At 44.7% G+C, this 20,307-nt stretch overlaps 33 non-coding genes across 33 annotated transcripts; all 33 read left to right on the plus strand.

Annotated features, from left to right (window-relative positions):
* The first annotated feature begins 323 nt into the window (after positions 1 to 323).
* On the plus strand, positions 324 to 438 carry LOC144393825 (U5 spliceosomal RNA). Its single transcript, XR_013456664.1, has one exon. It is a non-coding gene; the product is annotated as a U5 spliceosomal RNA (small nuclear RNA).
* Positions 439 to 1,040: 602 nt separating this feature from the next.
* LOC144393615 (U2 spliceosomal RNA) lies at positions 1,041 to 1,231 on the plus strand. Its single transcript, XR_013456455.1, has one exon. It is a non-coding gene; the product is annotated as a U2 spliceosomal RNA (small nuclear RNA).
* A 276-nt stretch (positions 1,232 to 1,507) lies between these two features.
* Positions 1,508 to 1,671, plus strand: LOC144393430 (U1 spliceosomal RNA). Its single transcript, XR_013456271.1, has one exon. It is a non-coding gene; the product is annotated as a U1 spliceosomal RNA (small nuclear RNA).
* Positions 1,672 to 2,113: 442 nt separating this feature from the next.
* On the plus strand, positions 2,114 to 2,228 carry LOC144393826 (U5 spliceosomal RNA). Its single transcript, XR_013456666.1, has one exon. It is a non-coding gene; the product is annotated as a U5 spliceosomal RNA (small nuclear RNA).
* Positions 2,229 to 2,933: 705 nt separating this feature from the next.
* On the plus strand, positions 2,934 to 3,124 carry LOC144393616 (U2 spliceosomal RNA). The gene has a single exon (XR_013456456.1). It is a non-coding gene; the product is annotated as a U2 spliceosomal RNA (small nuclear RNA).
* Positions 3,125 to 3,400: 276 nt separating this feature from the next.
* Positions 3,401 to 3,564, plus strand: LOC144393432 (U1 spliceosomal RNA). Its single transcript, XR_013456273.1, has one exon. It is a non-coding gene; the product is annotated as a U1 spliceosomal RNA (small nuclear RNA).
* Positions 3,565 to 4,006: 442 nt separating this feature from the next.
* On the plus strand, positions 4,007 to 4,124 carry LOC144393923 (U5 spliceosomal RNA). The gene has a single exon (XR_013456762.1). It is a non-coding gene; the product is annotated as a U5 spliceosomal RNA (small nuclear RNA).
* Positions 4,125 to 4,723: 599 nt separating this feature from the next.
* On the plus strand, positions 4,724 to 4,914 carry LOC144393664 (U2 spliceosomal RNA). The gene has a single exon (XR_013456505.1). It is a non-coding gene; the product is annotated as a U2 spliceosomal RNA (small nuclear RNA).
* A 276-nt stretch (positions 4,915 to 5,190) lies between these two features.
* On the plus strand, positions 5,191 to 5,354 carry LOC144393433 (U1 spliceosomal RNA). The gene has a single exon (XR_013456274.1). It is a non-coding gene; the product is annotated as a U1 spliceosomal RNA (small nuclear RNA).
* Positions 5,355 to 5,796: 442 nt separating this feature from the next.
* Positions 5,797 to 5,914, plus strand: LOC144393924 (U5 spliceosomal RNA). The gene has a single exon (XR_013456763.1). It is a non-coding gene; the product is annotated as a U5 spliceosomal RNA (small nuclear RNA).
* A 599-nt stretch (positions 5,915 to 6,513) lies between these two features.
* On the plus strand, positions 6,514 to 6,704 carry LOC144393617 (U2 spliceosomal RNA). The gene has a single exon (XR_013456458.1). It is a non-coding gene; the product is annotated as a U2 spliceosomal RNA (small nuclear RNA).
* A 276-nt stretch (positions 6,705 to 6,980) lies between these two features.
* LOC144393434 (U1 spliceosomal RNA) lies at positions 6,981 to 7,144 on the plus strand. Its single transcript, XR_013456275.1, has one exon. It is a non-coding gene; the product is annotated as a U1 spliceosomal RNA (small nuclear RNA).
* A 442-nt stretch (positions 7,145 to 7,586) lies between these two features.
* Positions 7,587 to 7,704, plus strand: LOC144393925 (U5 spliceosomal RNA). Its single transcript, XR_013456765.1, has one exon. It is a non-coding gene; the product is annotated as a U5 spliceosomal RNA (small nuclear RNA).
* A 702-nt stretch (positions 7,705 to 8,406) lies between these two features.
* On the plus strand, positions 8,407 to 8,597 carry LOC144393618 (U2 spliceosomal RNA). The gene has a single exon (XR_013456459.1). It is a non-coding gene; the product is annotated as a U2 spliceosomal RNA (small nuclear RNA).
* Positions 8,598 to 8,873: 276 nt separating this feature from the next.
* LOC144393435 (U1 spliceosomal RNA) lies at positions 8,874 to 9,037 on the plus strand. Its single transcript, XR_013456276.1, has one exon. It is a non-coding gene; the product is annotated as a U1 spliceosomal RNA (small nuclear RNA).
* A 442-nt stretch (positions 9,038 to 9,479) lies between these two features.
* On the plus strand, positions 9,480 to 9,594 carry LOC144393827 (U5 spliceosomal RNA). Its single transcript, XR_013456667.1, has one exon. It is a non-coding gene; the product is annotated as a U5 spliceosomal RNA (small nuclear RNA).
* Positions 9,595 to 10,299: 705 nt separating this feature from the next.
* Positions 10,300 to 10,490, plus strand: LOC144393619 (U2 spliceosomal RNA). The gene has a single exon (XR_013456460.1). It is a non-coding gene; the product is annotated as a U2 spliceosomal RNA (small nuclear RNA).
* Positions 10,491 to 10,766: 276 nt separating this feature from the next.
* LOC144393437 (U1 spliceosomal RNA) lies at positions 10,767 to 10,930 on the plus strand. The gene has a single exon (XR_013456277.1). It is a non-coding gene; the product is annotated as a U1 spliceosomal RNA (small nuclear RNA).
* A 442-nt stretch (positions 10,931 to 11,372) lies between these two features.
* LOC144393926 (U5 spliceosomal RNA) lies at positions 11,373 to 11,490 on the plus strand. Its single transcript, XR_013456766.1, has one exon. It is a non-coding gene; the product is annotated as a U5 spliceosomal RNA (small nuclear RNA).
* A 599-nt stretch (positions 11,491 to 12,089) lies between these two features.
* LOC144393665 (U2 spliceosomal RNA) lies at positions 12,090 to 12,280 on the plus strand. Its single transcript, XR_013456506.1, has one exon. It is a non-coding gene; the product is annotated as a U2 spliceosomal RNA (small nuclear RNA).
* Positions 12,281 to 12,556: 276 nt separating this feature from the next.
* On the plus strand, positions 12,557 to 12,720 carry LOC144393438 (U1 spliceosomal RNA). Its single transcript, XR_013456278.1, has one exon. It is a non-coding gene; the product is annotated as a U1 spliceosomal RNA (small nuclear RNA).
* A 442-nt stretch (positions 12,721 to 13,162) lies between these two features.
* On the plus strand, positions 13,163 to 13,277 carry LOC144393828 (U5 spliceosomal RNA). The gene has a single exon (XR_013456668.1). It is a non-coding gene; the product is annotated as a U5 spliceosomal RNA (small nuclear RNA).
* Positions 13,278 to 13,982: 705 nt separating this feature from the next.
* On the plus strand, positions 13,983 to 14,173 carry LOC144393620 (U2 spliceosomal RNA). The gene has a single exon (XR_013456461.1). It is a non-coding gene; the product is annotated as a U2 spliceosomal RNA (small nuclear RNA).
* A 181-nt stretch (positions 14,174 to 14,354) lies between these two features.
* Positions 14,355 to 14,519, plus strand: LOC144393551 (U1 spliceosomal RNA). Its single transcript, XR_013456392.1, has one exon. It is a non-coding gene; the product is annotated as a U1 spliceosomal RNA (small nuclear RNA).
* A 442-nt stretch (positions 14,520 to 14,961) lies between these two features.
* On the plus strand, positions 14,962 to 15,079 carry LOC144393927 (U5 spliceosomal RNA). Its single transcript, XR_013456767.1, has one exon. It is a non-coding gene; the product is annotated as a U5 spliceosomal RNA (small nuclear RNA).
* Positions 15,080 to 15,678: 599 nt separating this feature from the next.
* On the plus strand, positions 15,679 to 15,869 carry LOC144393621 (U2 spliceosomal RNA). Its single transcript, XR_013456462.1, has one exon. It is a non-coding gene; the product is annotated as a U2 spliceosomal RNA (small nuclear RNA).
* Positions 15,870 to 16,145: 276 nt separating this feature from the next.
* Positions 16,146 to 16,309, plus strand: LOC144393439 (U1 spliceosomal RNA). Its single transcript, XR_013456279.1, has one exon. It is a non-coding gene; the product is annotated as a U1 spliceosomal RNA (small nuclear RNA).
* Positions 16,310 to 16,751: 442 nt separating this feature from the next.
* Positions 16,752 to 16,866, plus strand: LOC144393829 (U5 spliceosomal RNA). The gene has a single exon (XR_013456669.1). It is a non-coding gene; the product is annotated as a U5 spliceosomal RNA (small nuclear RNA).
* A 602-nt stretch (positions 16,867 to 17,468) lies between these two features.
* Positions 17,469 to 17,659, plus strand: LOC144393666 (U2 spliceosomal RNA). Its single transcript, XR_013456507.1, has one exon. It is a non-coding gene; the product is annotated as a U2 spliceosomal RNA (small nuclear RNA).
* Positions 17,660 to 17,935: 276 nt separating this feature from the next.
* LOC144393440 (U1 spliceosomal RNA) lies at positions 17,936 to 18,099 on the plus strand. Its single transcript, XR_013456280.1, has one exon. It is a non-coding gene; the product is annotated as a U1 spliceosomal RNA (small nuclear RNA).
* Positions 18,100 to 18,541: 442 nt separating this feature from the next.
* Positions 18,542 to 18,656, plus strand: LOC144393830 (U5 spliceosomal RNA). Its single transcript, XR_013456670.1, has one exon. It is a non-coding gene; the product is annotated as a U5 spliceosomal RNA (small nuclear RNA).
* A 602-nt stretch (positions 18,657 to 19,258) lies between these two features.
* On the plus strand, positions 19,259 to 19,449 carry LOC144393668 (U2 spliceosomal RNA). The gene has a single exon (XR_013456508.1). It is a non-coding gene; the product is annotated as a U2 spliceosomal RNA (small nuclear RNA).
* A 276-nt stretch (positions 19,450 to 19,725) lies between these two features.
* Positions 19,726 to 19,889, plus strand: LOC144393441 (U1 spliceosomal RNA). Its single transcript, XR_013456282.1, has one exon. It is a non-coding gene; the product is annotated as a U1 spliceosomal RNA (small nuclear RNA).
* Positions 19,890 to 20,307: the final 418 nt, after the last annotated feature.

The raw sequence follows: 20,307 nt of genomic DNA on the forward strand, positions 1-20,307 counted from the left end.
CCAGTGGAGGGAGTCTACAATCAGCAAATCACTGTCTGAATCCAAAGTGAAATCAACCAGATTTCAGCATTAACCATCACTGCGCTGGAGTCTCCAGTGGAGCACGTCTCAAATCAGCAAATCACTGTCTGAATCCAAAGTGAAATCAAGCACATTTCAGCAGGACTTTACACTTTTGCATGTAAACAAATCAATGAGTTGTTGATGGCTGGTGCTGGGGAATGGGTTTGGCATTGGACAACCGCAGCTCAACCAGTCCCAACCACAAGAGGGATCACTGTTGCGACTGGGATATAAGGCTGCCTGCCACCTGATTCCGCAACTGACTTTGGTTTCTCTTCAATACGCATAAGTCTTTCGCCTTTTACTAAAGACTTCCGTGGAGAGGAACAACAATGAGTTGACCATATTTTTGGCAGGCTCTGCCAATTGGCTGAGCCTCATGTACTTGTGTGAAAAGAAAAGTAGTTGGACAGAGGCTCCTGACAATGGAGCACAAACAAAGTTGTGTTTACTTATCACTGGAGTCACTAGTGCAGCAAGTCTCAAATCACTGTCTGAATCCAAAGTGAAATCAACCAGATTTCAGCAGGATTTTACAGGGATTAATGGTCACTTTACTGGAGTCTCCGGTGGAGCACGTCTCAAATCAGCAAATCACTGTCTGAATTCATTGTGAAATCAACAAGATTTTCAGCAGGAATCATCACTGGAGTCACTAGTGGAGCCTTGCAGCAAGTCTCAAATCCCTGTCTGAATCCATTGTGAAATCAACAAGATTTTCAGCAGGACTTTACAGTGATTAATCATCACTGGAGTCTCTAGTGTCTGAAACAACAGTGAAATCAACCAGATTTCAGCAGGAGTTTACACTTTTGCTTGTAAACAAATCAATGATTTTAGCTTTTTTGAGGACGGGGGCAGCGTGGGGAGTGGGTTGTTAAGTAGCAAGCGACTGCTACGCCCAGTTGAAAGAACCGCACCGCGACAATTGAGATATGTGCTGGTACGTTGGGTCTGCAAACAAACAGTTTGGTGTTATCGCTTCTCGGCCTTTTGGCTAAGATCAAGTGTAGTATCTGTTCTTATCAGTTTAATATCTGATATGTCCTCTATACGAGGACTACATATTAAGCCGATTTTTAGCTCTGGGAGATGAAAAAGGGGCTTGCTCCGTTCACTCCAAGCATCGACCCGGTATTGCAGCACCTCCGGGAACGGTGCACCCTTTAAATTGTGGAAAATAAAAGAAATGGTAACCTGAATCAGTGGTGTGGTGTTGGAAATGATTTCTGCTTTGAGTAAAACAAGTCTCACCTCCACATAGTTTTTAAGACTGAGGCTTTTGGCAAGTGACTTATGCTTACTCATCAATAGTGCCTTTGTTTTGCAAGTCTCAAATCACTGATTTTAACTTCACCGATCTGTGAGGACGGTGCCATCTGCGAACCGTCACCACAAATGCTGTGACTGGGAATACCGTCCCTGCCTCTGTCACCACCAACTCATACTTACCTGGCAGGGGAGATACCATGATCAAGAAGGTGGTTCACCCAGGGCGAGGCTCAGTCATTGCACTGCGACTGTGCTGACCACTGCGAATTCCCCAAATGTGGGAATCTCGACTGCATAATTTGTGGTAGTGGGGGACTGCGTTCGCGCTCTCCCCTGATATTGAAGTCAAAGAAAAACCAGGTGTCCCGTTTAATCATCACTGTCGGAATCCCTAGTGAAATCAACCACATTTCAGCAGGATTTTACACGGATTAATCACCACTGCACTGGAGTCTCCGGTGGAGGGAGTCTACAATCAGCAAATCACTGTCTGAATCCAAAGTGAAATCAACCAGATTTCAGCATTAATCATCACTGCGCTGGAGTCTCCAGTGGAGCACGTCTCAAATCAGCAAATCACTGTCTGAATCCAAAGTGAAATCAAGCACATTTCAGCAGGACTTTACACTTTTGCTTGTAAACAAATCAATGAGTTTTTGATGGCTGGTGCTGGGGAATGGGTTTGGCATTGGACAACCGCAGCTCAACCAGTCCCAACCACAAGAGGGATCACTGTTGCGACTGGGATATAAGGCTGCCTGCCACCTGATTCCGCAACTGACTTTGGTTTCTCTTCAATACGCATAAGTCTTTCGCCTTTTACTAAAGACTTCCGTGGAGAGGAACAACAATGAGTTGACCATATTTTTGGCAGGCTCTGCCAATTGGCTGAGCCTCATGTACTTGTGTGAAAAGAAAAGTAGTTGGACAGAGGCTCCTGACAATGGAGCACAAACAAAGTTGTGTTTACTTATCACTGGAGTCACTAGTGCAGCAAGTCTCAAATCACTGTCTGAATCCAAAGTGAAATCAACCAGATTTCAGCAGGATTTTACAGGGATTAATGGTCACTTTACTGGAGTCTCCGGTGGAGCACGTCTCAAATCAGCAAATCACTGTCTGAATTCATTGTGAAATCAACAAGATTTTCAGCAGGAATCATCACTGGAGTCACTAGTGGAGCCTTGCAGCAAGTCTCAAATCTCTGTCTGAATCCATTGTGAAATCAACAAGATTTTCAGCAGGACTTTACAGTGATTAATCATCACTGGAGTCACTAGTGGAGCCTTGCAGCAAGTCTCAAATCTCTGTCTGAATCCATTGTGAAATCAACAAGATTTTCAGCAGGACTTTACAGTGATTAATCATCACTGGAGTCTCTAGTGTCTGAAACAACAGTGAAATCAACCAGATTTCAGCAGGAGTTTACACTTTTGCTTGTAAACAAATCAATGATTTTAGCTTTTTTGAGGACGGGGGCAGCGTGGGGAGTGGGTTGTTAAGTAGCAAGCGACTGCTACGCCCAGTTGAAAGAACCGCACCGCGACAATTGAGATATGTGCTGGTACGTTGGGTCTGCAAACAAACAGTTTGGTGTTATCGCTTCTCGGCCTTTTGGCTAAGATCAAGTGTAGTATCTGTTCTTATCAGTTTAATATCTGATATGTCCTCTATACGAGGACTACATATTAAGCCGATTTTTAGCTCTGGGAGATGAAAAAGGGGCTTGCTCCGTTCACTCCAAGCATCGACCCGGTATTGCAGCACCTCCGGGAACGGTGCACCCTTTAAATTGTGGAAAATAAAAGAAATGGTAACCTGAATCAGTGGTGTGGTGTTGGAAATGATTTCTGCTTTGAGTAAAACAAGTCTCACCTCCACATAGTTTTTAAGACTGAGGCTTTTGGCAAGTGACTTATGCTTACTCATCAATAGTGCCTTTGTTTTGCAAGTCTCAAATCACTGATTTTAACTTCACCGATCTGTGAGGACGGTGCCATCTGCGAACCGTCACCACAAATGCTGTGACTGGGAATACCGTCCCTGCCTCTGTCACCACCAACTCATACTTACCTGGCAGGGGAGATACCATGATCAAGAAGGTGGTTCACCCAGGGCGAGGCTCAGTCATTGCACTGCGACTGTGCTGACCACTGCGAATTCCCCAAATGTGGGAATCTCGACTGCATAATTTGTGGTAGTGGGGGACTGCGTTCGCGCTCTCCCCTGATATTGAAGTCAAAGAAAAACCAGGTGTCCCGTTTAATCATCACTGTCTGAATCCCTAGTGAAATCAACCACATTTCAGCAGGATTTTACACGGATTAATCACCACTGCACTGGAGTCTCCGGTGGAGGGAGTCTACAATCAGCAAATCACTGTCTGAATCCAAAGTGAAATCAACCAGATTTCAGCATTAATCATCACTGCGCTGGAGTCTCCAGTGGAGCACGTCTCAAATCAGCAAATCACTGTCTGAATCCAAAGTGAAATCAAGCACATTTCAGCAGGACTTTACACTTTTGCTTGTAAACAAATCAATGAGTTTTTGATGGCTGGTGCTGGGGAATGGGTTTGGCATTGGACAACCGCAGCTCAACCAGTCCCAACCACAAGAGGGATCACTGTTGCGACTGGGATATAAGGCTGCCTGCCACCTGATTCCGCAACTGACTTTGGTTTCTCTTCAATACGCATAAGTCTTTCGCCTTTTACTAAAGACTTCCGTGGAGAGGAACAACAATGAGTTGACCATATTTTTGGCAGGCTCTGCCAATTGACTGAGCCTCATGTACTTGTGTGAAAAGAAAAGTAGTTGGACAGAGGCTCCTGACAATGGAGCACAAACAAAGTTGTGTTTACTTATCACTGGAGTCACTAGTGCAGCAAGTCTCAAATCACTGTCTGAATCCAAAGTGAAATCAACCAGATTTCAGCAGGATTTTACAGGGATTAATGGTCACTTTACTGGAGTCTCCGGTGGAGCACGTCTCAAATCAGCAAATCACTGTCTGAATTCATTGTGAAATCAACAAGATTTTCAGCAGGAATCATCACTGGAGTCACTAGTGGAGCCTTGCAGCAAGTCTCAAATCTCTGTCTGAATCCATTGTGAAATCAACAAGATTTTCAGCAGGACTTTACAGTGATTAATCATCACTGGAGTCTCTAGTGTCTGAAACAACAGTGAAATCAACCAGATTTCAGCAGGAGTTTACACTTTTGCTTGTAAACAAATCAATGATTTTAGCTTTTTTGAGGACGGGGGCAGCGTGGGGAGTGGGTTGTTAAGTAGCAAGCGACTGCTACGCCCAGTTGAAAGAACCGCACCGCGACAATTGAGATATGTGCTGGTACGTTGGGTCTGCAAACAAACAGTTTGGTGTTATCGCTTCTCGGCCTTTTGGCTAAGATCAAGTGTAGTATCTGTTCTTATCAGTTTAATATCTGATATGTCCTCTATACGAGGACTACATATTAAGCCGATTTTTAGCTCTGGGAGATGAAAAAGGGGCTTGCTCCGTTCACTCCAAGCATCGACCCGGTATTGCACCCCCTCCGGGAACGGTGCACCCTTTAAATTGTGGAAAATAAAAGAAATGGTAACCTGAATCAGTGGTGTGGTGTTGGAAATGATTTCTGCTTTGAGTAAAACAAGTCTCACCTCCACATAGTTTTTAAGACTGAGGCTTTTGTCAAGTGACTCATGCTTACTCATCAATAGTGCCTTTGTTTTGCAAGTCTCAAATCACTGATTTTAACTTCACCGGTCTGTGAGGACGGTGCCATCTGCGAACCGTCACCACAAATGCTGTGACTGGGAATACCGTCCCTGCCTCTGTCACCACCAACTCATACTTACCTGGCAGGGGAGATACCATGATCAAGAAGGTGGTTCACCCAGGGCGAGGCTCAGTCATTGCACTGCGACTGTGCTGACCACTGCGAATTCCCCAAATGTGGGAATCTCGACTGCATAATTTGTGGTAGTGGGGGACTGCGTTCGCGCTCTCCCCTGATATTGAAGTCAAAGAAAAACCAGGTGTCCCGTTTATTCATCACTGTCTGAATCCCTAGTGAAATCAACCACATTTCAGCAGGATTTTACACGGATTAATCACCACTGCACTGGAGTCTCCAGTGGAGGGAGTCTACAATCAGCAAATCACTGTCTGAATCCAAAGTGAAATCAACCAGATTTCAGCATTAACCATCACTGCGCTGGAGTCTCCAGTGGAGCACGTCTCAAATCAGCAAATCACTGTCTGAATCCAAAGTGAAATCAAGCACATTTCAGCAGGACTTTACACTTTTGCATGTAAACAAATCAATGAGTTGTTGATGGCTGGTGCTGGGGAATGGGTTTGGCATTGGACAACCGCAGCTCAACCAGTCCCAACCACAAGAGGGATCACTGTTGCGACTGGGATATAAGGCTGCCTGCCACCTGATTCCGCAACTGACTTTGGTTTCTCTTCAATACGCATAAGTCTTTCGCCTTTTACTAAAGACTTCCGTGGAGAGGAACAACAATGAGTTGACCATATTTTTGGCAGGCTCTGCCAATTGACTGAGCCTCATGTACTTGTGTGAAAAGAAAAGTAGTTGGACAGAGGCTCCTGACAATGGAGCACAAACAAAGTTGTGTTTACTTATCACTGGAGTCACTAGTGCAGCAAGTCTCAAATCACTGTCTGAATCCAAAGTGAAATCAACCAGATTTCAGCAGGATTTTACAGGGATTAATGGTCACTTTACTGGAGTCTCCGGTGGAGCACGTCTCAAATCAGCAAATCACTGTCTGAATTCATTGTGAAATCAACAAGATTTTCAGCAGGAATCATCACTGGAGTCACTAGTGGAGCCTTGCAGCAAGTCTCAAATCCCTGTCTGAATCCATTGTGAAATCAACAAGATTTTCAGCAGGACTTTACAGTGATTAATCATCACTGGAGTCTCTAGTGTCTGAAACAACAGTGAAATCAACCAGATTTCAGCAGGAGTTTACACTTTTGCTTGTAAACAAATCAATGATTTTAGCTTTTTTGAGGACGGGGGCAGCGTGGGGAGTGGGTTGTTAAGTAGCAAGCGACTGCTACGCCCAGTTGAAAGAACCGCACCGCGACAATTGAGATATGTGCTGGTACGTTGGGTCTGCAAACAAACAGTTTGGTGTTATCGCTTCTCGGCCTTTTGGCTAAGATCAAGTGTAGTATCTGTTCTTATCAGTTTAATATCTGATATGTCCTCTATACGAGGACTACATATTAAGCCGATTTTTAGCTCTGGGAGATGAAAAAGGGGCTTGCTCCGTTCACTCCAAGCATCGACCCGGTATTGCAGCACCTCCGGGAACGGTGCACCCTTTAAATTGTGGAAAATAAAAGAAATGGTAACCTGAATCAGTGGTGTGGTGTTGGAAATGATTTCTGCTTTGAGTAAAACAAGTCTCACCTCCACATAGTTTTTAAGACTGAGGCTTTTGGCAAGTGACTTATGCTTACTCATCAATAGTGCCTTTGTTTTGCAAGTCTCAAATCACTGATTTTAACTTCACCGATCTGTGAGGACGGTGCCATCTGCGAACCGTCACCACAAATGCTGTGACTGGGAATACCGTCCCTGCCTCTGTCACCACCAACTCATACTTACCTGGCAGGGGAGATACCATGATCAAGAAGGTGGTTCACCCAGGGCGAGGCTCAGTCATTGCACTGCGACTGTGCTGACCACTGCGAATTCCCCAAATGTGGGAATCTCGACTGCATAATTTGTGGTAGTGGGGGACTGCGTTCGCGCTCTCCCCTGATATTGAAGTCAAAGAAAAACCAGGTGTCCCGTTTAATCATCACTGTCGGAATCCCTAGTGAAATCAACCACATTTCAGCAGGATTTTACACGGATTAATCACCACTGCACTGGAGTCTCCGGTGGAGGGAGTCTACAATCAGCAAATCACTGTCTGAATCCAAAGTGAAATCAACCAGATTTCAGCATTAATCATCACTGCGCTGGAGTCTCCAGTGGAGCACGTCTCAAATCAGCAAATCACTGTCTGAATCCAAAGTGAAATCAAGCACATTTCAGCAGGACTTTACACTTTTGCTTGTAAACAAATCAATGAGTTTTTGATGGCTGGTGCTGGGGAATGGGTTTGGCATTGGACAACCGCAGCTCAACCAGTCCCAACCACAAGAGGGATCACTGTTGCGACTGGGATATAAGGCTGCCTGCCACCTGATTCCGCAACTGACTTTGGTTTCTCTTCAATACGCATAAGTCTTTCGCCTTTTACTAAAGACTTCCGTGGAGAGGAACAACAATGAGTTGACCATATTTTTGGCAGGCTCTGCCAATTGACTGAGCCTCATGTACTTGTGTGAAAAGAAAAGTAGTTGGACAGAGGCTCCTGACAATGGAGCACAAACAAAGTTGTGTTTACTTATCACTGGAGTCACTAGTGCAGCAAGTCTCAAATCACTGTCTGAATCCAAAGTGAAATCAACCAGATTTCAGCAGGATTTTACAGGGATTAATGGTCACTTTACTGGAGTCTCCGGTGGAGCACGTCTCAAATCAGCAAATCACTGTCTGAATTCATTGTGAAATCAACAAGATTTTCAGCAGGAATCATCACTGGAGTCACTAGTGGAGCCTTGCAGCAAGTCTCAAATCTCTGTCTGAATCCATTGTGAAATCAACAAGATTTTCAGCAGGACTTTACAGTGATTAATCATCACTGGAGTCACTAGTGGAGCCTTGCAGCAAGTCTCAAATCCCTGTCTGAATCCATTGTGAAATCAACAAGATTTTCAGCAGGACTTTACAGTGATTAATCATCACTGGAGTCTCTAGTGTCTGAAACAACAGTGAAATCAACCAGATTTCAGCAGGAGTTTACACTTTTGCTTGTAAACAAATCAATGATTTTAGCTTTTTTGAGGACGGGGGCAGCGTGGGGAGTGGGTTGTTAAGTAGCAAGCGACTGCTACGCCCAGTTGAAAGAACCGCACCGCGACAATTGAGATATGTGCTGGTACGTTGGGTCTGCAAACAAACAGTTTGGTGTTATCGCTTCTCGGCCTTTTGGCTAAGATCAAGTGTAGTATCTGTTCTTATCAGTTTAATATCTGATATGTCCTCTATACGAGGACTACATATTAAGCCGATTTTTAGCTCTGGGAGATGAAAAAGGGGCTTGCTCCGTTCACTCCAAGCATCGACCCGGTATTGCAGCACCTCCGGGAACGGTGCACCCTTTAAATTGTGGAAAATAAAAGAAATGGTAACCTGAATCAGTGGTGTGGTGTTGGAAATGATTTCTGCTTTGAGTAAAACAAGTCTCACCTCCACATAGTTTTTAAGACTGAGGCTTTTGGCAAGTGACTTATGCTTACTCATCAATAGTGCCTTTGTTTTGCATGTCTCAAATCACTGATTTTAACTTCACCGATCTGTGAGGACGGTGCCATCTGCGAACCGTCACCACAAATGCTGTGACTGGGAATACCGTCCCTGCCTCTGTCACCACCAACTCATACTTACCTGGCAGGGGAGATACCATGATCAAGAAGGTGGTTCACCCAGGGCGAGGCTCAGTCATTGCACTGCGACTGTGCTGACCACTGCGAATTCCCCAAATGTGGGAATCTCGACTGCATAATTTGTGGTAGTGGGGGACTGCGTTCGCGCTCTCCCCTGATATTGAAGTCAAAGAAAAACCAGGTGTCCCGTTTAATCATCACTGTCTGAATCCCTAGTGAAATCAACCACATTTCAGCAGGATTTTACACGGATTAATCACCACTGCACTGGAGTCTCCGGTGGAGGGAGTCTACAATCAGCAAATCACTGTCTGAATCCAAAGTGAAATCAACCAGATTTCAGCATTAATCATCACTGCGCTGGAGTCTCCAGTGGAGCACGTCTCAAATCAGCAAATCACTGTCTGAATCCAAAGTGAAATCAAGCACATTTCAGCAGGACTTTACACTTTTGCTTGTAAACAAATCAATGAGTTTTTGATGGCTGGTGCTGGGGAATGGGTTTGGCATTGGACAACCGCAGCTCAACCAGTCCCAACCACAAGAGGGATCACTGTTGCGACTGGGATATAAGGCTGCCTGCCACCTGATTCCGCAACTGACTTTGGTTTCTCTTCAATACGCATAAGTCTTTCGCCTTTTACTAAAGACTTCCGTGGAGAGGAACAACAATGAGTTGACCATATTTTTGGCAGGCTCTGCCAATTGGCTGAGCCTCATGTACTTGTGTGAAAAGAAAAGTAGTTGGACAGAGGCTCCTGACAATGGAGCACAAACAAAGTTGTGTTTACTTATCACTGGAGTCACTAGTGCAGCAAGTCTCAAATCACTGTCTGAATCCAAAGTGAAATCAACCAGATTTCAGCAGGATTTTACAGGGATTAATGGTCACTTTACTGGAGTCTCCGGTGGAGCACGTCTCAAATCAGCAAATCACTGTCTGAATTCATTGTGAAATCAACAAGATTTTCAGCAGGAATCATCACTGGAGTCACTAGTGGAGCCTTGCAGCAAGTCTCAAATCTCTGTCTGAATCCATTGTGAAATCAACAAGATTTTCAGCAGGACTTTACAGTGATTAATCATCACTGGAGTCACTAGTGGAGCCTTGCAGCAAGTCTCAAATCTCTGTCTGAATCCATTGTGAAATCAACAAGATTTTCAGCAGGACTTTACAGTGATTAATCATCACTGGAGTCTCTAGTGTCTGAAACAACAGTGAAATCAACCAGATTTCAGCAGGAGTTTACACTTTTGCTTGTAAACAAATCAATGATTTTAGCTTTTTTGAGGACGGGGGCAGCGTGGGGAGTGGGTTGTTAAGTAGCAAGCGACTGCTACGCCCAGTTGAAAGAACCGCACCGCGACAATTGAGATATGTGCTGGTACGTTGGGTCTGCAAACAAACAGTTTGGTGTTATCGCTTCTCGGCCTTTTGGCTAAGATCAAGTGTAGTATCTGTTCTTATCAGTTTAATATCTGATATGTCCTCTATACGAGGACTACATATTAAGCCGATTTTTAGCTCTGGGAGATGAAAAAGGGGCTTGCTCCGTTCACTCCAAGCATCGACCCGGTATTGCAGCACCTCCGGGAACGGTGCACCCTTTAAATTGTGGAAAATAAAAGAAATGGTAACCTGAATCAGTGGTGTGGTGTTGGAAATGATTTCTGCTTTGAGTAAAACAAGTCTCACCTCCACATAGTTTTTAAGACTGAGGCTTTTGGCAAGTGACTTATGCTTACTCATCAATAGTGCCTTTGTTTTGCAAGTCTCAAATCACTGATTTTAACTTCACCGATCTGTGAGGACGGTGCCATCTGCGAACCGTCACCACAAATGCTGTGACTGGGAATACCGTCCCTGCCTCTGTCACCACCAACTCATACTTACCTGGCAGGGGAGATACCATGATCAAGAAGGTGGTTCACCCAGGGCGAGGCTCAGTCATTGCACTGCGACTGTGCTGACCACTGCGAATTCCCCAAATGTGGGAATCTCGACTGCATAATTTGTGGTAGTGGGGGACTGCGTTCGCGCTCTCCCCTGATATTGAAGTCAAAGAAAAACCAGGTGTCCCGTTTAATCATCACTGTCTGAATCCCTAGTGAAATCAACCACATTTCAGCAGGATTTTACACGGATTAATCACCACTGCACTGGAGTCTCCGGTGGAGGGAGTCTACAATCAGCAAATCACTGTCTGAATCCAAAGTGAAATCAACCAGATTTCAGCATTAATCATCACTGCGCTGGAGTCTCCAGTGGAGCACGTCTCAAATCAGCAAATCACTGTCTGAATCCAAAGTGAAATCAAGCACATTTCAGCAGGACTTTACACTTTTGCTTGTAAACAAATCAATGAGTTTTTGATGGCTGGTGCTGGGGAATGGGTTTGGCATTGGACAACCGCAGCTCAACCAGTCCCAACCACAAGAGGGATCACTGTTGCGACTGGGATATAAGGCTGCCTGCCACCTGATTCCGCAACTGACTTTGGTTTCTCTTCAATACGCATAAGTCTTTCGCCTTTTACTAAAGACTTCCGTGGAGAGGAACAACAATGAGTTGACCATATTTTTGGCAGGCTCTGCCAATTGACTGAGCCTCATGTACTTGTGTGAAAAGAAAAGTAGTTGGACAGAGGCTCCTGACAATGGAGCACAAACAAAGTTGTGTTTACTTATCACTGGAGTCACTAGTGCAGCAAGTCTCAAATCACTGTCTGAATCCAAAGTGAAATCAACCAGATTTCAGCAGGATTTTACAGGGATTAATGGTCACTTTACTGGAGTCTCCGGTGGAGCACGTCTCAAATCAGCAAATCACTGTCTGAATTCATTGTGAAATCAACAAGATTTTCAGCAGGAATCATCACTGGAGTCACTAGTGGAGCCTTGCAGCAAGTCTCAAATCTCTGTCTGAATCCATTGTGAAATCAACAAGATTTTCAGCAGGACTTTACAGTGATTAATCATCACTGGAGTCTCTAGTGTCTGAAACAACAGTGAAATCAACCAGATTTCAGCAGGAGTTTACACTTTTGCTTGTAAACAAATCAATGATTTTAGCTTTTTTGAGGACGGGGGCAGCGTGGGGAGTGGGTTGTTAAGTAGCAAGCGACTGCTACGCCCAGTTGAAAGAACCGCACCGCGACAATTGAGATATGTGCTGGTACGTTGGGTCTGCAAACAAACAGTTTGGTGTTATCGCTTCTCGGCCTTTTGGCTAAGATCAAGTGTAGTATCTGTTCTTATCAGTTTAATATCTGATATGTCCTCTATACGAGGACTACATATTAAGCCGATTTTTAGCTCTGGGAGATGAAAAAGGGGCTTGCTCCGTTCACTCCAAGCATCGACCCGGTATTGCACCCCCTCCGGGAACGGTGCACCCTTTAAATTGTGGAAAATAAAAGAAATGGTAACCTGAATCAGTGGTGTGGTGTTGGAAATGATTTCTGCTTTGAGTAAAACAAGTCTCACCTCCACATAGTTTTTAAGACTGAGGCTTTTGTCAAGTGACTCATGCTTACTCATCAATAGTGCCTTTGTTTTGCAAGTCTCAAATCACTGATTTTAACTTCACCGGTCTGTGAGGACGGTGCCATCTGCGAACCGTCACCACAAATGCTGTGACTGGGAATACCGTCCCTGCCTCTGTCACCACCAACTCATACTTACCTGGCAGGGGAGATACCATGATCAAGAAGGTGGTTCACCCAGGGCGAGGCTCAGTCATTGCACTGCGACTGTGCTGACCACTGCGAATTCCCCAAATGTGGGAATCTCGACTGCATAATTTGTGGTAGTGGGGGACTGCGTTCGCGCTCTCCCCTGATATTGAAGTCAAAGAAAAACCAGGTGTCCCGTTTATTCATCACTGTCTGAATCCCTAGTGAAATCAACCACATTTCAGCAGGATTTTACACGGATTAATCACCACTGCACTGGAGTCTCCAGTGGAGGGAGTCTACAATCAGCAAATCACTGTCTGAATCCAAAGTGAAATCAACCAGATTTCAGCATTAACCATCACTGCGCTGGAGTCTCCAGTGGAGCACGTCTCAAATCAGCAAATCACTGTCTGAATCCAAAGTGAAATCAAGCACATTTCAGCAGGACTTTACACTTTTGCATGTAAACAAATCAATGAGTTGTTGATGGCTGGTGCTGGGGAATGGGTTTGGCATTGGACAACCGCAGCTCAACCAGTCCCAACCACAAGAGGGATCACTGTTGCGACTGGGATATAAGGCTGCCTGCCACCTGATTCCGCAACTGACTTTGGTTTCTCTTCAATACGCATAAGTCTTTCGCCTTTTACTAAAGACTTCCGTGGAGAGGAACAACAATGAGTTGACCATATTTTTGGCAGGCTCTGCCAATTGGCTGAGCCTCATGTACTTGTGTGAAAAGAAAAGTAGTTGGACAGAGGCTCCTGACAATGGAGCACAAACAAAGTTGTGTTTACTTATCACTGGAGTCACTAGTGCAGCAAGTCTCAAATCACTGTCTGAATCCAAAGTGAAATCAACCAGATTTCAGCAGGATTTTACAGGGATTAATGGTCACTTTACTGGAGTCTCCGGTGGAGCACGTCTCAAATCAGCAAATCACTGTCTGAATTCATTGTGAAATCAACAAGATTTTCAGCAGGAATCATCACTGGAGTCACTAGTGGAGCCTTGCAGCAAGTCTCAAATCTCTGTCTGAATCCATTGTGAAATCAACAAGATTTTCAGCAGGACTTTACAGTGATTAATCATCACTGGAGTCACTAGTGGAGCCTTGCAGCAAGTCTCAAATCTCTGTCTGAATCCATTGTGAAATCAACAAGATTTTCAGCAGGACTTTACAGTGATTAATCATCACTGGAGTCTCTAGTGTCTGAAACAACAGTGAAATCAACCAGATTTCAGCAGGAGTTTACACTTTTGCTTGTAAACAAATCAATGATTTTAGCTTTTTTGAGGACGGGGGCAGCGTGGGGAGTGGGTTGTTAAGTAGCAAGCGACTGCTACGCCCAGTTGAAAGAACCGCACCGCGACAATTGAGATATGTGCTGGTACGTTGGGTCTGCAAACAAACAGTTTGGTGTTATCGCTTCTCGGCCTTTTGGCTAAGATCAAGTGTAGTATCTGTTCTTATCAGTTTAATATCTGATATGTCCTCTATACGAGGACTACATATTAAGCCGATTTTTAGCTCTGGGAGATGAAAAAGGGGCTTGCTCCGTTCACTCCAAGCATCGACCCGGTATTGCAGCACCTCCGGGAACGGTGCACCCTTTAAATTGTGGAAAATAAAAGAAATGGTAACCTGAATCAGTGGTGTGGTGTTGGAAATGATTTCTGCTTTGAGTAAAACAAGTCTCACCTCCACATAGTTTTTAAGACTGAGGCTTTTGGCAAGTGACTTATGCTTACTCATCAATAGTGCCTTTGTTTTGCAAGTCTCAAATCACTGATTTTAACTTCACCGATCTGTGAGGACGGTGCCATCTGCGAACCGTCACCACAAATGCTGTGACTCAGTCATTGCACTGCGACTGTGCTGACCACTGCGAATTCCCCAAATGTGGGAATCTCGACTGCATAATTTGTGGTAGTGGGGGACTGCGTTCGCGCTCTCCCCTGATATTGAAGTCAAAGAAAAACCAGGTGTCCCGTTTAATCATCACTGTCTGAATCCCTAGTGAAATCAACCACATTTCAGCAGGATTTTACACGGATTAATCACCACTGCACTGGAGTCTCCGGTGGAGGGAGTCTACAATCAGCAAATCACTGTCTGAATCCAAAGTGAAATCAACCAGATTTCAGCATTAATCATCACTGCGCTGGAGTCTCCAGTGGAGCACGTCTCAAATCAGCAAATCACTGTCTGAATCCAAAGTGAAATCAAGCACATTTCAGCAGGACTTTACACTTTTGCTTGTAAACAAATCAATGAGTTTTTGATGGCTGGTGCTGGGGAATGGGTTTGGCATTGGACAACCGCAGCTCAACCAGTCCCAACCACAAGAGGGATCACTGTTGCGACTGGGATATAAGGCTGCCTGCCACCTGATTCCGCAACTGACTTTGGTTTCTCTTCAATACGCATAAGTCTTTCGCCTTTTACTAAAGACTTCCGTGGAGAGGAACAACAATGAGTTGACCATATTTTTGGCAGGCTCTGCCAATTGACTGAGCCTCATGTACTTGTGTGAAAAGAAAAGTAGTTGGACAGAGGCTCCTGACAATGGAGCACAAACAAAGTTGTGTTTACTTATCACTGGAGTCACTAGTGCAGCAAGTCTCAAATCACTGTCTGAATCCAAAGTGAAATCAACCAGATTTCAGCAGGATTTTACAGGGATTAATGGTCACTTTACTGGAGTCTCCGGTGGAGCACGTCTCAAATCAGCAAATCACTGTCTGAATTCATTGTGAAATCAACAAGATTTTCAGCAGGAATCATCACTGGAGTCACTAGTGGAGCCTTGCAGCAAGTCTCAAATCTCTGTCTGAATCCATTGTGAAATCAACAAGATTTTCAGCAGGACTTTACAGTGATTAATCATCACTGGAGTCTCTAGTGTCTGAAACAACAGTGAAATCAACCAGATTTCAGCAGGAGTTTACACTTTTGCTTGTAAACAAATCAATGATTTTAGCTTTTTTGAGGACGGGGGCAGCGTGGGGAGTGGGTTGTTAAGTAGCAAGCGACTGCTACGCCCAGTTGAAAGAACCGCACCGCGACAATTGAGATATGTGCTGGTACGTTGGGTCTGCAAACAAACAGTTTGGTGTTATCGCTTCTCGGCCTTTTGGCTAAGATCAAGTGTAGTATCTGTTCTTATCAGTTTAATATCTGATATGTCCTCTATACGAGGACTACATATTAAGCCGATTTTTAGCTCTGGGAGATGAAAAAGGGGCTTGCTCCGTTCACTCCAAGCATCGACCCGGTATTGCAGCACCTCCGGGAACGGTGCACCCTTTAAATTGTGGAAAATAAAAGAAATGGTAACCTGAATCAGTGGTGTGGTGTTGGAAATGATTTCTGCTTTGAGTAAAACAAGTCTCACCTCCACATAGTTTTTAAGACTGAGGCTTTTGGCAAGTGACTTATGCTTACTCATCAATAGTGCCTTTGTTTTGCAAGTCTCAAATCACTGATTTTAACTTCACCGATCTGTGAGGACGGTGCCATCTGCGAACCGTCACCACAAATGCTGTGACTGGGAATACCGTCCCTGCCTCTGTCACCACCAACTCATACTTACCTGGCAGGGGAGATACCATGATCAAGAAGGTGGTTCACCCAGGGCGAGGCTCAGTCATTGCACTGCGACTGTGCTGACCACTGCGAATTCCCCAAATGTGGGAATCTCGACTGCATAATTTGTGGTAGTGGGGGACTGCGTTCGCGCTCTCCCCTGATATTGAAGTCAAAGAAAAACCAGGTGTCCCGTTTAATCATCACTGTCTGAATCCCTAGTGAAATCAACCACATTTCAGCAGGATTTTACACGGATTAATCACCACTGCACTGGAGTCTCCGGTGGAGGGAGTCTACAATCAGCAAATCACTGTCTGAATCCAAAGTGAAATCAACCAGATTTCAGCATTAATCATCACTGCGCTGGAGTCTCCAGTGGAGCACGTCTCAAATCAGCAAATCACTGTCTGAATCCAAAGTGAAATCAAGCACATTTCAGCAGGACTTTACACTTTTGCTTGTAAACAAATCAATGAGTTTTTGATGGCTGGTGCTGGGGAATGGGTTTGGCATTGGACAACCGCAGCTCAACCAGTCCCAACCACAAGAGGGATCACTGTTGCGACTGGGATATAAGGCTGCCTGCCACCTGATTCCGCAACTGACTTTGGTTTCTCTTCAATACGCATAAGTCTTTCGCCTTTTACTAAAGACTTCCGTGGAGAGGAACAACAATGAGTTGACCATATTTTTGGCAGGCTCTGCCAATTGGCTGAGCCTCATGTACTTGTGTGAAAAGAAAAGTAGTTGGACAGAGGCTCCCGACAATGGAGCACAAACAAAGTTGTGTTTACTTATCACTGGAGTCACTAGTGCAGCAAGTCTCAAATCACTGTCTGAATCCAAAGTGAAATCAACCAGATTTCAGCAGGATTTTACAGGGATTAATGGTCACTTTACTGGAGTCTCCGGTGGAGCACGTCTCAAATCAGCAAATCACTGTCTGAATTCATTGTGAAATCAACAAGATTTTCAGCAGGAATCATCACTGGAGTCACTAGTGGAGCCTTGCAGCAAGTCTCAAATCTCTGTCTGAATCCATTGTGAAATCAACAAGATTTTCAGCAGGACTTTACAGTGATTAATCATCACTGGAGTCTCTAGTGTCTGAAACAACAGTGAAATCAACCAGATTTCAGCAGGAGTTTACACTTTTGCTTGTAAACAAATCAATGATTTTAGCTTTTTTGAGGACGGGGGCAGCGTGGGGAGTGGGTTGTTAAGTAGCAAGCGACTGCTACGCCCAGTTGAAAGAACCGCACCGCGACAATTGAGATATGTGCTGGTACGTTGGGTCTGCAAACAAACAGTTTGGTGTTATCGCTTCTCGGCCTTTTGGCTAAGATCAAGTGTAGTATCTGTTCTTATCAGTTTAATATCTGATATGTCCTCTATACGAGGACTACATATTAAGCCGATTTTTAGCTCTGGGAGATGAAAAAGGGGCTTGCTCCGTTCACTCCAAGCATCGACCCGGTATTGCACCCCCTCCGGGAACGGTGCACCCTTTAAATTGTGGAAAATAAAAGAAATGGTAACCTGAATCAGTGGTGTGGTGTTGGAAATGATTTCTGCTTTGAGTAAAACAAGTCTCACCTCCACATAGTTTTTAAGACTGAGGCTTTTGGCAAGTGACTTATGCTTACTCATCAATAGTGCCTTTGTTTTGCAAGTCTCAAATCACTGATTTTAACTTCACCGATCTGTGAGGACGGTGCCATCTGCGAACCGTCACCACAAATGCTGTGACTGGGAATACCGTCCCTGCCTCTGTCACCACCAACTCATACTTACCTGGCAGGGGAGATACCATGATCAAGAAGGTGGTTCACCCAGGGCGAGGCTCAGTCATTGCACTGCGACTGTGCTGACCACTGCGAATTCCCCAAATGTGGGAATCTCGACTGCATAATTTGTGGTAGTGGGGGACTGCGTTCGCGCTCTCCCCTGATATTGAAGTCAAAGAAAAACCAGGTGTCCCGTTTAATCATCACTGTCTGAATCCCTAGTGAAATCAACCACATTTCAGCAGGATTTTACACGGATTAATCACCACTGCACTGGAGTCTCCGGTGGAGGGAGTCTACAATCAGCAAATCACTGTCTGAATCCAAAGTGAAATCAACCAGATTTCAGCATTAATCATCACTGCGCTGGAGTCTCCAGTGGAGCACGTCTCAAATCAGCAAATCACTGTCTGAATCCAAAGTGAAATCAAGCACATTTCAGCAGGACTTTACACTTTTGCTTGTAAACAAATCAATGAGTTTTTGATGGCTGGTGCTGGGGAATGGGTTTGGCATTGGACAACCGCAGCTCAACCAGTCCCAACCACAAGAGGGATCACTGTTGCGACTGGGATATAAGGCTGCCTGCCACCTGATTCCGCAACTGACTTTGGTTTCTCTTCAATACGCATAAGTCTTTCGCCTTTTACTAAAGACTTCCGTGGAGAGGAACAACAATGAGTTGACCATATTTTTGGCAGGCTCTGCCAATTGGCTGAGCCTCATGTACTTGTGTGAAAAGAAAAGTAGTTGGACAGAGGCTCCCGACAATGGAGCACAAACAAAGTTGTGTTTACTTATCACTGGAGTCACTAGTGCAGCAAGTCTCAAATCACTGTCTGAATCCAAAGTGAAATCAACCAGATTTCAGCAGGATTTTACAGGGATTAATGGTCACTTTACTGGAGTCTCCGGTGGAGCACGTCTCAAATCAGCAAATCACTGTCTGAATTCATTGTGAAATCAACAAGATTTTCAGCAGGAATCATCACTGGAGTCACTAGTGGAGCCTTGCAGCAAGTCTCAAATCTCTGTCTGAATCCATTGTGAAATCAACAAGATTTTCAGCAGGACTTTACAGTGATTAATCATCACTGGAGTCTCTAGTGTCTGAAACAACAGTGAAATCAACCAGATTTCAGCAGGAGTTTACACTTTTGCTTGTAAACAAATCAATGATTTTAGCTTTTTTGAGGACGGGGGCAGCGTGGGGAGTGGGTTGTTAAGTAGCAAGCGACTGCTACGCCCAGTTGAAAGAACCGCACCGCGACAATTGAGATATGTGCTGGTACGTTGGGTCTGCAAACAAACAGTTTGGTGTTATCGCTTCTCGGCCTTTTGGCTAAGATCAAGTGTAGTATCTGTTCTTATCAGTTTAATATCTGATATGTCCTCTATACGAGGACTACATATTAAGCCGATTTTTAGCTCTGGGAGATGAAAAAGGGGCTTGCTCCGTTCACTCCAAGCATCGACCCGGTATTGCACCCCCTCCGGGAACGGTGCACCCTTTAAATTGTGGAAAATAAAAGAAATGGTAACCTGAATCAGTGGTGTGGTGTTGGAAATGATTTCTGCTTTGAGTAAAACAAGTCTCACCTCCACATAGTTTTTAAGACTGAGGCTTTTGGCAAGTGACTTATGCTTACTCATCAATAGTGCCTTTGTTTTGCAAGTCTCAAATCACTGATTTTAACTTCACCGATCTGTGAGGACGGTGCCATCTGCGAACCGTCACCACAAATGCTGTGACTGGGAATACCGTCCCTGCCTCTGTCACCACCAACTCATACTTACCTGGCAGGGGAGATACCATGATCAAGAAGGTGGTTCACCCAGGGCGAGGCTCAGTCATTGCACTGCGACTGTGCTGACCACTGCGAATTCCCCAAATGTGGGAATCTCGACTGCATAATTTGTGGTAGTGGGGGACTGCGTTCGCGCTCTCCCCTGATATTGAAGTCAAAGAAAAACCAGGTGTCCCGTTTAATCATCACTGTCTGAATCCCTAGTGAAATCAACCACATTTCAGCAGGATTTTACACGGATTAATCACCACTGCACTGGAGTCTCCGGTGGAGGGAGTCTACAATCAGCAAATCACTGTCTGAATCCAAAGTGAAATCAACCAGATTTCAGCATTAATCATCACTGCGCTGGAGTCTCCAGTGGAGCACGTCTCAAATCAGCAAATCACTGTCTGAATCCAAAGTGAAATCAAGCACATTTCAGCAGGACTTTACACTTTTGCTTGTAAACAAATCAATGAGTTTTTGATGGCTGGTGCTGGGGAATGGGTTTGGCATTGGACAACCGCAGCTCAACCAGTCCCAACCACAAGAGGGATCACTGTTGCGACTGGGATATAAGG

The sequence above is a fragment of the Gasterosteus aculeatus genome, unplaced genomic scaffold (assembly GCF_964276395.1).
Source record: "Gasterosteus aculeatus unplaced genomic scaffold, fGasAcu3.hap1.1 HAP1_SCAFFOLD_29, whole genome shotgun sequence".
Classification (NCBI taxonomy): Eukaryota; Metazoa; Chordata; class Actinopteri; order Perciformes; family Gasterosteidae; genus Gasterosteus; species Gasterosteus aculeatus.